Here is a 16,062-nt window from a genome sequence, read left to right as displayed (position 1 = left end):
ACTGCTGTTTTTATTCATCCACAGAAATGATCCTTATAAAAGTTACTGAAAACGATTTTTTCCTGTAATTCGTGCATTAATGTGCCATTAAATTCGATTGCTACGTTAAGTGAACGAGAAAAAGATAAACGACATAAAATTCGGATACGTACAGGTACTCGAAGCACGCGAGATATGCAATTGAACGTGGATCACACTTAAAACTCAATAAAATAGCTTTGTTTCACGCTGGCTGAAAATGTACCGTGGCAAGTTTTAAAGTGTTCGACCTTTCGGCTCTCTAGCATCGCGGTACTTTGTTAAAGGGAGACTCTCGAGATCTTGGCAATGCAACGAACACCGTTACCGTGAGAACTCTGCAGCCTCCGCCAACTTCGTTAAGTTATAGACCTTCTTATGCGTTACTACGTTAAAACCATACCCTAGTCCGTGGCCGCAATAAAATTTTCAAACTTGCTGCCGCTCCTAACGCTTTCGCCACGTTCTCTCCTTTCACAACTTCGTTGTTTCTTTTACAATTATTTGTCCGTGGTTTGTTCCCTGTTTCGGCACATGAATTTCGTATCGTTTAACTTCCCTTCGTTTCAGGAGGTTGCTTCAGTTTAAGCAGGTCTTCTCTAACGGTTCTTTGAATTTTTGTCTGCCTTAATTGAAAAACACAATAAGAAAAAGATTTCGTTAAACGGGAAATCTTCGAGTTTGAACTGGAAGGTTCGAGGTTTTTTAATTATTGCACGATTTTCTAACAGCACCATGTATTTTATATACCTCCAAACGATCTTGAACTCCAGTTATATGACCTCAACAACCTGCACGTGACCTAATATGAATCATTAAGTGACCTGGTTGAATCCTAATTATATGACCACATAGAATCTTCAAGGCAACCGCCATTCAAAGTTCAATAAAACACAAGACCGTAAAACGCAAAATCTGTATTAACTGAACAATTTTCAATCGTCGATATCGTCGTCCGGTAAAAAGCTTTAGGAAAACTCATTTCTTAGTGGGGAAGGTGGCGAGGCTGGTTTCCCAGACCCAATTTGCCGGGAGTCCTTTGAAACTGTAACGCGAGCAGATCCCTCGTCTCTGTCAGGGGGCGCGCTTGAAGACGATAACATTTATCATTCAGTTCTCGCCGGGGGATGGTCACGTCGCTGCCTATTACTCGATTGTTGCCTCGACTTCACCCCGATCGAGTCGTTCTTTTTTCAATTCCCTCTCTTCGAACTCGCGTTCGATTCTCCGCTTACAAAAGAGACGAGCGCGAGATTCTGACACGGCACCGGGAACGAGTTTCGATCGCCGGCATCCCCACCCTTTCGCTTTTTGTCGTTTCGCTTTGCATTTGCGAGGTCCATTTTCCTTCTTTCTATCCATACCGTACAGAAGGGGGAACGGTGAAAGAGGCGAAACTCTGTTCTTCCGCTCAAGTACCGAAGAAGGAGCTTTTATTGTGGGTCGATGAACGCGGAAATAAACGATATATACGCGCGAACGTGAACGCTAAGGCAACCCTTTGCCCCCGCCCCTCTGCTGCCACCTACGCCGCACCCAACTCTACATGAATGCATTTCGCCTCTCTGCGTAACAACAATTTTTCGCGAAATCGCTCTTACCTGGAATTCTATCCGAGCATCTTTTTCGCTCGTCGCTTTTTTATCTCACAGGAGATGTGGATGATATCACATAGGGGATGTGAATGAGTTCATAACGCCCGAGGATGGGATGTTTTCCATTACCGTGTTGATATTCAGCTGACGTGGAAATGCTGGTTAGTATGCGGTATTATCTAAAGAAAATGTGTTTCGGAGAGGTACGGTCGTTTCTCTGGAAGAAAGATCGAGTGTTCGAGTTTAAGTGGCAATAATCTATTTTATATTATACCCATGCAAATTTCAGTGGATGGATGGTGATGGTATATGCTTTGTACGATGGTATATGCTTTGTTTTTTTATCGTTTCTATCGGAAATGTACAAGTAGGCAAGTAGAGCTTTTTTTACATTCCATGAGCGAACTAGCCTTTATTCAAACGAAATTTTTTTCAGGGAGAAATCTAAAAAATTCTGGAATACTTCACAACGCACCGTAACCATGTTAGGTACGCCATAGTTCGCGAAGTCAAATAGCTGGAACTTTTTTCAATTAAAATGAAAACTTTTCGTTGAAATTTAAAGATGAAATTTCGCCAGTTTGTCTATGAAAAATTCATTACACGGAATCTTTTTCTTCCACTATTTTTTGTTTCAGCTGTTAAGACTAGAATCATCTTGCTTGATCTTCCACGATGAAAAATAAGAACTTCAAAATAGTAAAATTATTAGAGAGTCGCACACTGCCAATCGTACTTCTTGTAACTAGCTAATTTTTCCTATTCGTTCGCTGGCTAGCGGTGTTTTTCGACATTAATTTTGGCGCACGTTTTGAACGCGAGTAATTTTAATTCAATCTGGCCGACCTCAAAAGCAAATTGACGTTCACGACGGTAGTAGAGCCATGTAAATACCGCTCGGTACATATTCATGTTCTCGGCACGGAGCTTAACATGACTATTTAATTCTGTATAATACCGGGAGGGACTTCAAACACGACCCGCATAGCAAATAAATTGTTAAAATCCGTGGTAAGCCATAGTGAAAATAGCGAGAGTTCACGACGATGGTACTCCCATGAGGAACAGAGAAAAAGAAACACTTTTCCTGGCAAACAATAGCCGCGTTACGATTCTCAAACTACGGATAAAAATACACATACACCGTTAACGAATAGAATCTCGTTAAAAAGTCGCTTTTTAATTTCAAAAATACCCTATTGTGTATTATCTGATTGCAATACAATGTGTCTCTAATCCTACATTTAAAATTCTCTTTAATTGTCTTTTCTTTATTCTCTAAATATTTACATGGCTGATGATCATATTCTATGATTATGTGATAAATTAAATTTACCTGTCTATTTTATAACTTCGATATTTATTATTAGCACGAGAAGAAGAAATCGCGTATGTAATGTCTCAATGGATATTGACGTTAATTAAACGTATCAAAATGAATAATACTCTCTCTTGTAATATTTCACATTTAAGAATCGGAAGTCAGTGCTATTAATAGTGTTTTGTCATGCATCGTCGTTTTACTACTTGTACGCCATATCTCTTACATTTAGCGATATCAAGCTAGAAGTTTATGCTTCAGAGAACTTTATCCAAGACGAGTAGAAATAAATGTGTTATAATTATCAATGTGTGTTATGCTATCACATCGGTACTCGCTTCATTCACTGATACGTTCATTCACCTCTCGTTGCAAAAAATACACCATACTGGGTGGTCGTCGAGTTGATCTCATCCATGGCAATTAGATCGTCGGCAAAAATACATAGCAGCAACTTGTGCGACCTATTGATCCACGCTTATATATTATCTAGTAAACTCGATAAAATTAGATCAACAGTCAATACGATAATCTCATTTGTTTTAGAATAGCGAAATAACATCCTGGTAATGGATCGCACAAGTTTAAACTAATAAATATCGTACAAATCGCAAAAGTATGAGGCAAGATTAAACAATTTTATACGTCAAACAACTTAATTTGAGATTTTCAGACTTGCAGATTATTTATTTAGTTTTTTACGCGGTAGCCACGATCCAGGACTCGCATGCATAGTTCTGAAACCACTTGGCCATGAATTCACTAAGCCCTAATCCCTAAGATCCCTAGATCTAAGGATTTATCATGCACCAGCATGCACCAAGATTAAAAGAATTCTGAGCCGAACAGATCACAGATCGAGCAGTCCTTAGGATCAATGATATCTTGACGACCTTACCACTCTCAGCATCAAGTGATTCCTCTATCTAAATAGATCCTTGAACCGTCAAGTATCCCAAAAGTCTGAGTCATTCCTGAATCTGAGTAGGGCCAATACCAACATTTCTTATAGACTACTCAAACGCTCTAATAAATTATACGACATTGGAACCTCTGATATCAAAGTATCTCAACATCACGAACACAGAAATCTACATTTCTACAGTGAATATTAAAAAAATTGCGAACGAATGAAATCGAAGCGATGTAAACGCAGCTAATAGTTGCGAATGTTCGACCGTAACGCCCGAGGGTGGCTCGTTATCAAATTTCTTCAATTTCATCTCCAGCAGGAGGGTGGATGGTTAACGTGGAATTACCGGCTGAAATTACTGAAACCCTCTTTCAAAGAACGATCGACGTCGTAGATCTGCTTTCACTTGCCACGAAATTTCTCTTCCCTTGTGAAACATTCCCCGCGTCGCATCGTCGATGTAACGAAGCCCGCGATTAAATTCCATTAAGATAATCTCCTTGCCGCGCTGATCGTCGTTATCAGGGACAAGCGGCGAGCGCCGATGGCACGATTAAATCGCTGTCGGGTTATTACATTTCACGAGCTCTCCCTCTTTCCTTCTTCTTCGTCTCACATCCCTTGTGGTTCTCCCTTTCTTCGTTCGCGATTATTATTCCTGCGGCGGTCGATTTTTCGCGGGCCAAACGAGACGCATTGCCGATCGAGGAGGGGGTTAGACCGAAAAACAGAGGTAGGCTCGCCAACGGAGAAAACGGGAACGCCGCCTCCGGCTGTTCGTGCCGGTCGGAATAATTGTTTGTAAATTATCGTGTGGTGGTGATGGTGGGAGAGCCGGTCCTCAGACGCAGCTGCCACCCGTCGAGTAGCCCGCAACTCGAGAGGCTTTTAGCCCCGAGTGAATACAGAAACTTCGTCGAAATATCAGACTGTCTCGGTTTTCTCATAATTTCGTACCCCCTTTACCGTTCCGTCTGGATGTTCTCTATTCGGTTCGTCTCTGTCGCCTTACTGCTGTTTATATTTACGCGGCGAACGACGATTTTGCATACTTCGTTGTGCGCTTGATTTTCAGAGAAACTGGAATTTAGTGCCGTGATGAGGCAAAGTAATTTTGATGAAGTTTCTGTACATAGTGATTGGTTGAATGTATGCGTGGCATGTTGTTGCTTTAATATATTATCCCTGTGATTCTTGTTGTAGGCATGTATTTATTGTTTCAGCGCAAAATTATGTTCAATGAACCATAGTCTCAACTTGTTCAAATTTTGTTAAATTAATAGTTAACTTTAACTTCGTTATATGATATTTAATTGTCAACTCACGACTCGGATATGGGTCGATATCGTACAGCTAGGAGTTAGGTCGACGATTAAGTGATCTGGAAGTATGTACTCTTCCTCTGAAATTTGTAATAAAATATTTTTACTATAAGGAGATTTAGTGTTATCTTTGACGTCGATATCTTGATTTTATTTTGTATTTTAGGGTATAAACGAAATTTAAGACGTTAATTTAAGAAACATATTGTTTATTCCTTACGACTGAGTAATAATCTCATTATAACTTTCCTAAATATCTAAAAATCTATAGGTATAACAAATAGGTATCTGTAGGTATCTAAATTTTATATGAATCTAGAATAAAATTTTCTAAATGTATTCGTTTTAACCTGAATTTCCAATTGTAAATGAAAAAAATGCTATCGGTGTTTAAATCATAAAGAAGTGACAAAGATTGATCAGTTGAGGGATGAGTTCGATTTTTTCAATGGATAAACCGAGGAAAAGTGCGCACTTCGTCTAAGGAAAAAACAGGGCCGCTGATTTTCTATCGCAATCGGATAATTTTTTCCGGTTGGTTCACGGGATTCTGCTCGGAAGATCCTAATTAGACACGATTCGTTGATTGCCTTCAGAGAGCGATGTTACGGTACCAATGGCTTTCGCGCAACCCCTACAAACGTTTTAAGAAACAAACATTTTCCTGCCTTTTTAACCGAAACTCCTTTATTCAACTTTTTATTTCTTAAGACTTTTCCTTCTTTTTTTCTTATTCTTTTTCGTCCCTCTCGAGCTACTTAACTATCGCTAGTACGAGGAACCTGAGAGAATCTATAACGATCGGAAGGTAGTTTATGTTTCATCATTGGTCGATCTGATAATATTCATTTTTAATAAATGAATTTAGATTCGACATATTTCTGTTTTAACAAATTTATGTTTTTAGAAAGATTTTTTTTTTTTTTGTCTAATTAACGAAGATTTTGTGCTGGACGCGAAAGAGGTTGTAATGGTTCCCAAGACAAGATACGGAAACTTGTTCGGAAGTTGGAATCGTTGCCATTTTACTTCGCGTCCACAAAGTTGCCTCCTTCCAGGAAAAATTTTTCTCCTTCGGCTATTTCCCTCTTAGCTTCCTTCTATCTGTCTCATCGTCAAGGTTTCTCGATCCCCGGATATCATCGGGAGACGAGCACGATAATTAATCCTTTTACCGGAAGTCCGTGTAAACAACCGACAGGGAAGGGGACGGTGTGTACGCCAAGTTGCCAGGAACTGGTCTGACTTTCGAAGATAAACAGTTCTGTCGACACGGATATCTCTGACAGTAAAATCGTGTCCTGTCTAAAAGGCTGCCAACTGCCGCAGTGTTCGAGTTGTCAAAGTCACATACCACTAAAATGATTAGGGATTATCCGTGAATGTTAGCGCGAGACGTCGTACCGTTAACAACCATTACGTTTCACTTGAAATTATATTGATAATTATTACGATCATTTGTGAAATTATCTTCGTTCGAATTGATCGGAAAGATTGATCATGTTGACATATGCAGACTGTGATGATTCGTTTAAGAGGATTTCTTTAGATACTAAAACTAATCTCAAGATATGGGTTTTCATATCAAATTTATGATTATTTGAGGTAGACTTTTCTCTTTTATTCTTTAATCTTTCGAAGTAAGAGTACTTTTACGAGGACTAAGCTTTTATGTTCGTTTTACATTGTATCTACAAGTGAAATTTCTAAGAGATCTACTTACAGGGTGGAATATAAAACGAGCAGATGCACAGATGAATAAAAAATTACATATAAATACACAGAAACCGTAGGTGGCTCTTTGATATTTTCTTTATTAAAGTTTCATACCTTTACGTGTCAAATATTCAAAGCAAGTTATTAGAGATGATAATATTTGATGAAATAAAAAGAAAAACATCTCTGACGCATGTTACAAATGTACGAAAAGAAAAATCTTGGTAATTTACGATGGTGCCTCCAGCTTTACGTAAATATGAAGGAAGAAACGAGGGACGTTCTACAAATCGTCCTTCTAAATCATCGTGTAACGCGATATCGGGTGGAATATTACGTGAAATAACGAGCCGGTGTCGGTTGAATCGATATTAATTACGATATTACCGATTACCATTCGGTTTGCGAAACCTAACCAGCACAGCGGTTATATAATATTATACGATCAAAGCGTTGGTTAATGCAATTGGTTATTACCTCGTGTGCACTTGGTGCGAGGTGAGGATGGAGGAAGCGTGCGGAATACGCAAAGGACGCTAATATCTTTAGAGAAACGCAATTGAGAATTTATACAAGATTATGATAATTATTAGGATGAACGATTACGTTTGTCATCGGCGAGTCGCGACGTTACAGAGTTATCCGAGCTGATCGACTATATGTTATTTAATCGCGTTTAATAGAAGTATTAATATTTGCCAATATGTAGATACAGGATACGGTTATAATGATAACGTATTGTATTTGCGATAATCGCGATCATTATTATCATGGCTCGTAGTTTACCTTGCGAATAAACTTTGTAATTACACCTCATCGGGTAATTAATATTTTATACCGTCCGTGTAATCGATATTATATGAATATAGATGTTGTGTAATATCAGTTCGTTCTTTTAAAGTTAATTGATGTAAAAACAAAGTAAAGGTGTGAAAGTTATTTTTTAATAAACTTATGATAATTAACTGTTTATTGCATATAAATTTCCATTCGATATTCAGTTATGATTAAAATGTTACCAATACAAAATATTCTATAATACATGCGATGTATTCTATCGAAAATACGAAATGTAAACTTGCTGATACTGCAATCTAGCTGAAAGAATCCATTCCGTACGTGCAACGTGCGCAAAAAATGTTTACACATACCTTCTGTTGGTAGTCGAATCCTGCATTTTTAACATTTTTATTTCGGAACACTTTCAGAACATAGAAAATACAATTTCTCCTACCGCTTCCTACAATGAAAAATCATCGCTGTTGGACTCTACAAATCAAAGTTAAATCATTCTAACATTTACATAAGCTTCTTCAACCGCTAAATCCATACCTTCAGCAACTTTTACAGTGCATTTCCCAAGTTTAAACTCATAAAAAAGTTACGCGAATATCCGGATGATTCATGCTGTTAAACAATGAGGTTCCCAAGAATTGTATTACAGCACTTCTTAAAATTCAATACACGTGTAATATACATAGTAAATTTCTTTTCTTCTTTTTTGTTTGCTACTGTTTCTGACAGAAATTGTATATCGATCAAAATTTAGCACATCGTATTGTCGACGTTAACTTCAAACTTTGAGAAAGCGATGCTACGAATTAATCTATCATCCTATTCACTTGTAAAAAAAATCTGAATGAATAAACAGATAGTCGAAATAATCGATCGTTCGAGAATAAAAAAACCAAGTAAGGAGATGTTTAACGAAGAATACGTCGAACAAGAAGCACGAAACGAAGGCAAATGGAAGAAGTTACACCGCGACGAAACGCTAATGCAGACGTCGGATCAACGTTATATAAATAACGATTACCAAGGACGAAGAGAGAAAGCAGGCACGTTCGCCACCGGCAAAATGCTTGGATCTCACGCGTTTTAAACCGTCGCCGCTCTTATGCTGATTTATCGCGGCTGATAAAACGCGACCGCGAATATTACGCCGCGAAAATTTATCCGAGACACGAGGTAAGAAGAAGCGCAGACTCGAGTGCTGCCTTTCAACCAGCCTTTCACAGCCTGGAAATACAGGCTGATCTTTATTGTTTCAAACAATCGGTCCACGATGCCGTTGGAAACACCGTTGCCATTTTTGGAGAAGCGCGGAAATTTAATTTCACTACGAGTTTACCCGCAACTCTTGTAACTTCGTTAATATTGCGAATTTTCTGATAGAATTACGTATACTGTACGTCCTAAGCATTATTTACTTTAGGTAATCTTTTTCGCCTTCCCGTACTTGGCATCGTCATTTTGGAAATCTATAGGAATTTAATTTCGATCTGAATTTATTTGAAAACTTTTGTAAGTCTGTTACCATGTATTGCGATTGAATTACATAGATGTTCTGTACATTCCAAACGTTTATATCATTGTATTTACTATACTGCTCGAGCATTTCGTTACAAACAGTTTCTAAGCTGTTTTTTTTATAAAAGCTTCAACGACCTTCAAGCCAGGCATCGGCTTCAGAGTATAGTCTCCGGTAAAATAAAAATCTTGCCTTTCTCAGAAAATGTCTTCCGAGCAGTAATTTCAATAGAAAACGTTCCCAGATGCGAAGGATCAAATACTTGAATTTAAAGTTCGCGGTTTAAAAAATTGCAACTTTTGTTGCAATTTTCTCCATGACACGAAACTCGTTAAAGGTTCTCGGTAAAGACAAGACATTTCACTCGACGATAATTAATTTTGCTGGTCGGTGGGTTTGCGTCGTTTTTAACGTCTCCTTCGGCGACAGAAAACGATTTAACTGCGGTCGACTTTTAATTCGAAACCGGACAAACGTTACGCGGGCTGTTGATTGCGCGCGGTTAACGAGTCTTTGTCTTTAATTGCGCGTGTGCAACCCAGCGGAAAGATGGTTAGCAAATGAAAGTCGTTATAAAGTATTCTATAGTGCACTCGCGGTTACGGAATTTTTTCGCTATTGACTGTTTGCCTCCAAGTTTATGTATCTATGTTGTCACCGATTTTTGTCGTTTTCGCGTTCGAACGTAACAGTAGAGAAAACCTGTTTGCGTTCAACAGTGGGTTTTGCGAGCTCGATGACCGAGGGTTTGATCGTTTGAAGATTGGAACGTGGCGTTTGATGGGCGTGAAATTCGTCGACGTGACATTTGTCAAAGAGTAACGATTGTAAAACACTAACACTATCTCTCTTTGCGTTTCCAGAGGCGAGGAAACATCGCGTGTTCCTCGAACTGCAAATGGTGAATTCTTGGAATCAGGTGTTTCGAGCTTAGTGTACAAGAGTATCGATCTACCGCTTTCTACACAGTGTATTGAATATCTCGAGCTAGTATTAAATGACGCTTTGTTCTAGGAATATTGCAAAGTCGAAATTATTTCACACTATCTCTAACTTTTACGAGAATATCGACGATAAAGTTGCGATAAAGAAGTGGGGCGGATTCAACGTTACGTCTATTTGTGATCGATAGCGCAATTAATCCCTTCCCGTACTTTAGCGAATCAGACTCAGTATATTTTAATAGTTTCAAGAATAACAATATTTATATCAGGTGTGATAGCAAATTTTGAAATAGATTTTAAAAAGATTATTGCTTTATCAACATTAAGTCAGTTAGGATTTATAATAAGAATTTTTTCTTTAGGAATAGTAAATTTAACATTTTTACATTTATTTATTCATGCTTTTTTTAAAATCTATAATATTTATATGTGTAGGTAGTTATATTCATTATATAAGAGGAATTCAAAATTTTCGTTTTTATTTTGGAATATATTATGTATATCCAATAAAAGGTTTATTAATAATATTTTCATTATTTATATTGTGTGGATTTCCTTTTTTAGTTGGATATTTTTCTAAAGATTTAATTATTGAGTATTATTTTTTAAATATAATAAGAATTTTTAGATTATTAAATTTAATTATTGGTACAATTTTTACTGTATCATATTCTTTTCGTTTAATAAATATTTTAATAATAAATTATTTTATAATAAATTTAATTTATTTTGATGAAGATAGAATTATAATAACACATATAATATTTATTTTATTAATTATATTATTTATTAGAAAATTTATTTATAATTTTTTTTTTTTTTTATTGGAGTTAATTTGTTTTATATTTTTAAATATTTTGTTTTTAAAATAATATTATTAGGGATTTTATTTTCATTATTAATATTTAATATAAATTTTTTAAATAAATTTGTTATATTAATTAAAAGTTTTTTTATAATGGATTTTTTATATAAATTTATTTTAAATTATTTATTTTATTGATTAGTTTTTTATGAGATTTATTTTGAAAAAGGAGTGATTGAAAAATTTACAGGAAAGATTATATATTTTTTTTGTAATTTATTTGAAATAAATTATATATTAAAAATTTTTTATATATTATTATATATATTTATTTAATAGTATTATTTTATTAAATTAATTAATTATAAATATATATATATATATATATATATATATAAAAATAAATTTAAAAATTTAAAAATAATTTAAAATAATAAATTTAAATAAATTTATTAATTTTAAAAAAAAAAAATAGTAAATGAATTTAATTAATATTTAAATAGCTTATATATTAGAGCATAATATTGAAAATATTAAGGAAATTTTTTAAATTTTTAAATATATATATATATATATAATATATATATATATTATATATTATGAATAGAAATAATGATAATTTAATATCTAGATTAAAGTTAGAAGCTTTATTAATTTATTCTATTTATAATTAATTATTTTTTTACTAATAATTTTATATTGAAAGTATAATGTTTTTATAAACTATATAAATTAAATTAGAATAATATAATTCAATGATTTTATTAACAATAAAATGCCTCTTTTTGGCTTTAATTTAAAATTATTTAATATATATATATATATATATATATATATATATATATGTATATAAGAAGTAATAATATTACTTTTAATTTCGACTTAATATAGATTTTTTAAAAAAATCCTTATATATATATGTATATATTTAATATATTCAATTTAAATAATTACAAAATCATTCTATAATTAATGAAAAAATTAATATTAAGAAAAAAAAAGTTATTATAATAAATATATATAAGTAATTTAGGGTTTTAATAAATGAAATTAAAGGTATTAATAAAATAATTTCAATATCGAAAATTATAAATGTTAATGAAATTAAATAAAATGGAAGTGAAAAATGGTAAATTTATTTTTGTAATAGGGTTAAATCCACATTCATATGGAAGATTTTTTTCAAAATTAATTTTTTTTAATTATTGATAAAAATTTATTTAAGAATAAAATAATTAAAATAATAATTAAATTTAATAAATAAAAAATTATAATATTAATTAAATATATTAAGTTATTTTAAATTTTTTAATTGGAAATTAATTGTAATAATTATACTATATATTTATTTAATTTATTAATAAAAATTAAATATAAGAAGATTTAATTTATTAAGATATAATAAAATATATAAATAAATAATCAAATTACATCTACAAAATGTCAATATCAAATTGAGAATTCAAAATTAATATGATGGATTGATGAAAAGTGGTTTTTACATATTCGAATAAAAGAATATAATAACATTAAAGTTCCAATAAGAACATGAATTCCATGAAATCCTGTTGATAAATAAAAAATTGATCCAAAGATTCTATCATTAATACAAAAAAATGAATTATAATATTCGAATATTTGTATAAAATTAAAATAAAATCCTAAAATAATTGTAAATATTAAATTTAAAATACTTGATTTTGATTTATTATTTAATAAGTAATAATGTCTTAATGTAACAGTAAATCCTGATGTAATTAAAATAATAGAATTTAATAAAGGAATTTCAAATGGATTAAAAAATTTAATTATAGAAGGAGGTCAAGAAAAATTAATTTCGATTGAAGGAGAAATTGAATTATGAAAGAAAGTTCAAAAAAATGAAATAAAAAAAAATAATTCAGAAATAATAAATATAATTATTCTAAATTTTATTATTGAAATAATTGATAATGAATGTATTCCTTGAAATGTTCTTTCTCGAATAATATCTCGAAATCACATTAGAGAAACTAAAATTAATATAATTAAGTTTATAATTATTAATATTAAATTATTTGAATAAATTCATAAAATTGTTCTTAATATTAAGTTTATTAAATTTATAGATGAAATAAGAGGTCAAGGACTAATAGTTACTATATGAAATGGAAAATTTTTTTTCATTTAATTTGATTCTGAGAAATATAATGTTAATAAAATTGAAAATACATAAGCTTGAATTAAAGCTATAGAAATTTCTAAGGTTAATAATATATTTTGAATAATTAATGAAATTGGGGATAATAGAAAAAAATTTATTATAAAATTTCTTAATAAAATTAAAATTAAATGACCTGAAATTAAATTTGCCGATAATCGAATAGATAAGGTTCAAGGTCGAATTATTAATCTAATTAATTCAATAATTACTATAAAATTTATTAAAAATTTTGGTGAATTTAATGGAACTAAATGTCTTAAAGTTTTAATAGGAAAATTAATAATTGAATAGATTATAAATCTTATTCATAAAGATAAAGATATTGATAAATTAAATAATAGATGTCTAGTTGATGTAAAAATGTAAGGAATTAATCTAAATAAATTTAGTAATATAATATAGATTATAATTCTTAAAAATATAATAATATTTATAATATATTTATTTGATATAATTATTTTGTATTCATTGAATAGATATTTAATAAATAATTTAAAAATTATTATAATTCGTGATGGAATTAGTCAATATATATTAGGAAAAATAATAATTGGTATAAATATAAAAATTCAGTTTAATTGAAAATAATTATTAATTGATGGATCAAAAGTTTCAAATAAATTTATCATAATCATTTTCATTTTTTATAAATAATTTTTTTTTTAAAATTTTTAATTTTAAAATTTAATATTATAGAATTTAATAAAATTATAATTGAAATTAAACAAATTATGCATATTAAAAAAATAATTAATCAATTAATAGGTATTATTTGTGGAATTCATTAGAAGTAAATTTTAATTACTATAATTGATTTAAAAGATCAATTCTTAATTTCAGACATCTAATGGAAGAAAAATAATAAATTAAATTATTAATTTTAGAATGACAGTCTAATGTTATAAATTAACTAATTTTTCATAATATTTTTTTTTTAATTCAATTTGAAAATAATTCATAAGAAGTTCTTTCTAATATAATTGGTATAAAACTATGATTTATTCCACAAATTTCTGAACATTGACCAAAATAAATTCCAGGACGAATACAAAATAAATTTAATTGATTAATTCGTCCAGGGATTGCGTCAACTTTAATTCCTAATGATGGAATAGTTCATGAGTGAATTACATCTATTGAAGATACAATTATTCGTATTGAAATTTTAAATGGAATAATTAATCGATTATCTGTTTCTAATAGCCGAAATTGATTTATAGATTCATAATTTAATATATATGAATCAAATTCATAATTATTAAATTCTGGGTATTCATAGGATCAGTATCATTGGTGACCAATTGATTTAATTGAAAAATAAGGATTTATAATTTCATCAATATAATATAAAATTTTTAAAGATGGAAAACAGATAATTATTAAAATAATTATAGGTGTTAAAGTTCAAATAATCTCAATAGTATGATTTTTTAAAAGATTAAGATTTAAAAAATTATTTAATGAAAAATCTATAATAAAAAATATTGTTAAAGTAATAATTATTATTATTATTATTATAGTTAAATTATGAAATGAAATAAGATTATCAGAGTAAAAAGAATTTGAATCTTGAAATAAAAATATATTTCATGTAGAAATTATTAATAAATTAATTAGATTTATTTGAATTTTAAATTCAGTTCAAAATATATTGATTTATTAAAATATTAATATTAATAAAAGAAAAAAATTGTCTTTATAGTTGAATTTTAAGTTCAAAGCACTAATCTGCCATATTAATTGTAAATATTAAATTATTATTATTATTATTATTATTTAAATAAATTATTTATTGAAAATATTTTTAATTTTATTTTTTGAAATTAATGGAATTTCTAATAATGAGTGATCATAAGGTGGATAATTATTTAATCATTCAAGTGATGATTGGTTAAATTTAAATAAAATTAATCGTTTAGAAATTAATCTTTCAAAAATAATAAAAATTAAAAGTAATAATCTATTTATTGAAATTATTGCTCCAATTGAAGAGATTAAATTTCAACAATAATATGAATCTGGATAATCTGAATATCGTCGAGGTATAGATATTAGCCCAAGAAAATGTTGAGGAAAAAATGTTATATTAACACCAATAAATATTATAACAAATTGAATTTTTAATCATTTTTGATTTATTATTAAACCTGTAATTATTGGGAATCAATGAATAATACTAGTAATAATAGCAAAGACTGCTCCTATAGATAGAACATAATGAAAATGACCAACTACATAATATGTATCATGTAAAATAATTCAATTGAAGAATTAGAAAGTATTACTCCAGTTAATCCACCAATTGTAAATATTAAAATAAATCCAATAGATCAAATAACTGTAATATTAAAATTTATTTTTGAACCATGATATGTAGCTAATCATCTGAAAACTTTAATTCCTGTAGGTACAGCAATAATTATTGTAGCGGATGTGAAATATGCACGTGTATCAACATCTAACCCAACAGTAAATATATGATGAGCTCAAACAATAAATCCTAAAAATCCAATTCCTAATATAGCATAAATTATTCTTAAATTTCCAAAGGTTTCTTTTTTACCTCTTTCATTTATAATAACTTGTGAAATTAATCCAAATCCAGGTAAAATTAAAATATACACTTCTGGGTGACCAAAAAATCAAAATAGGTGTTGATATAAAATTGGGTCTCCTCCTCCTATAGGGTCAAAAAATGAGGTATTAAAATTTCGATCAAAAAGTAATATTGTAATTGCTCCAGCTAATACTGGTAGAGATAAAATTAATAAAATTACAGTAATACATACTGATCATGAGAATAAATTAATTTGATCATAATTTAATGAAAAATTTTTTATTAATAAAATAGTTACAATAAAATTTAATGATCCAATAATAGAAGAAATTCCTGATATATGCAATGAGAAGATTG

The 16,062-nt window shown here is 30.5% G+C and overlaps 1 protein-coding gene and 1 pseudogene across 10 annotated transcripts in view; one reads left to right on the top strand and one right to left on the bottom strand.

The window, feature by feature from the left end:
• The window catches only part of LOC126915819 (fat-like cadherin-related tumor suppressor homolog), a 509,971-nt gene that overhangs the window by 298,049 nt on the left and 195,860 nt on the right, over nt 1-16,062 (top strand). The window lies entirely within an intron of this gene.
• Nucleotides 12,636-14,052, bottom strand: LOC126915853 (ATP synthase subunit a-like; annotated as a pseudogene).

Source organism: Bombus affinis, chromosome 4, assembly GCF_024516045.1.
Source record: "Bombus affinis isolate iyBomAffi1 chromosome 4, iyBomAffi1.2, whole genome shotgun sequence".
Lineage (NCBI taxonomy): Eukaryota > Metazoa > Arthropoda > Insecta > Hymenoptera > Apidae > Bombus > Bombus affinis.
The sequence above is the reverse complement of the archived record's forward strand: the minus strand, read 5'-3'. Positions and strand labels throughout refer to the sequence as shown.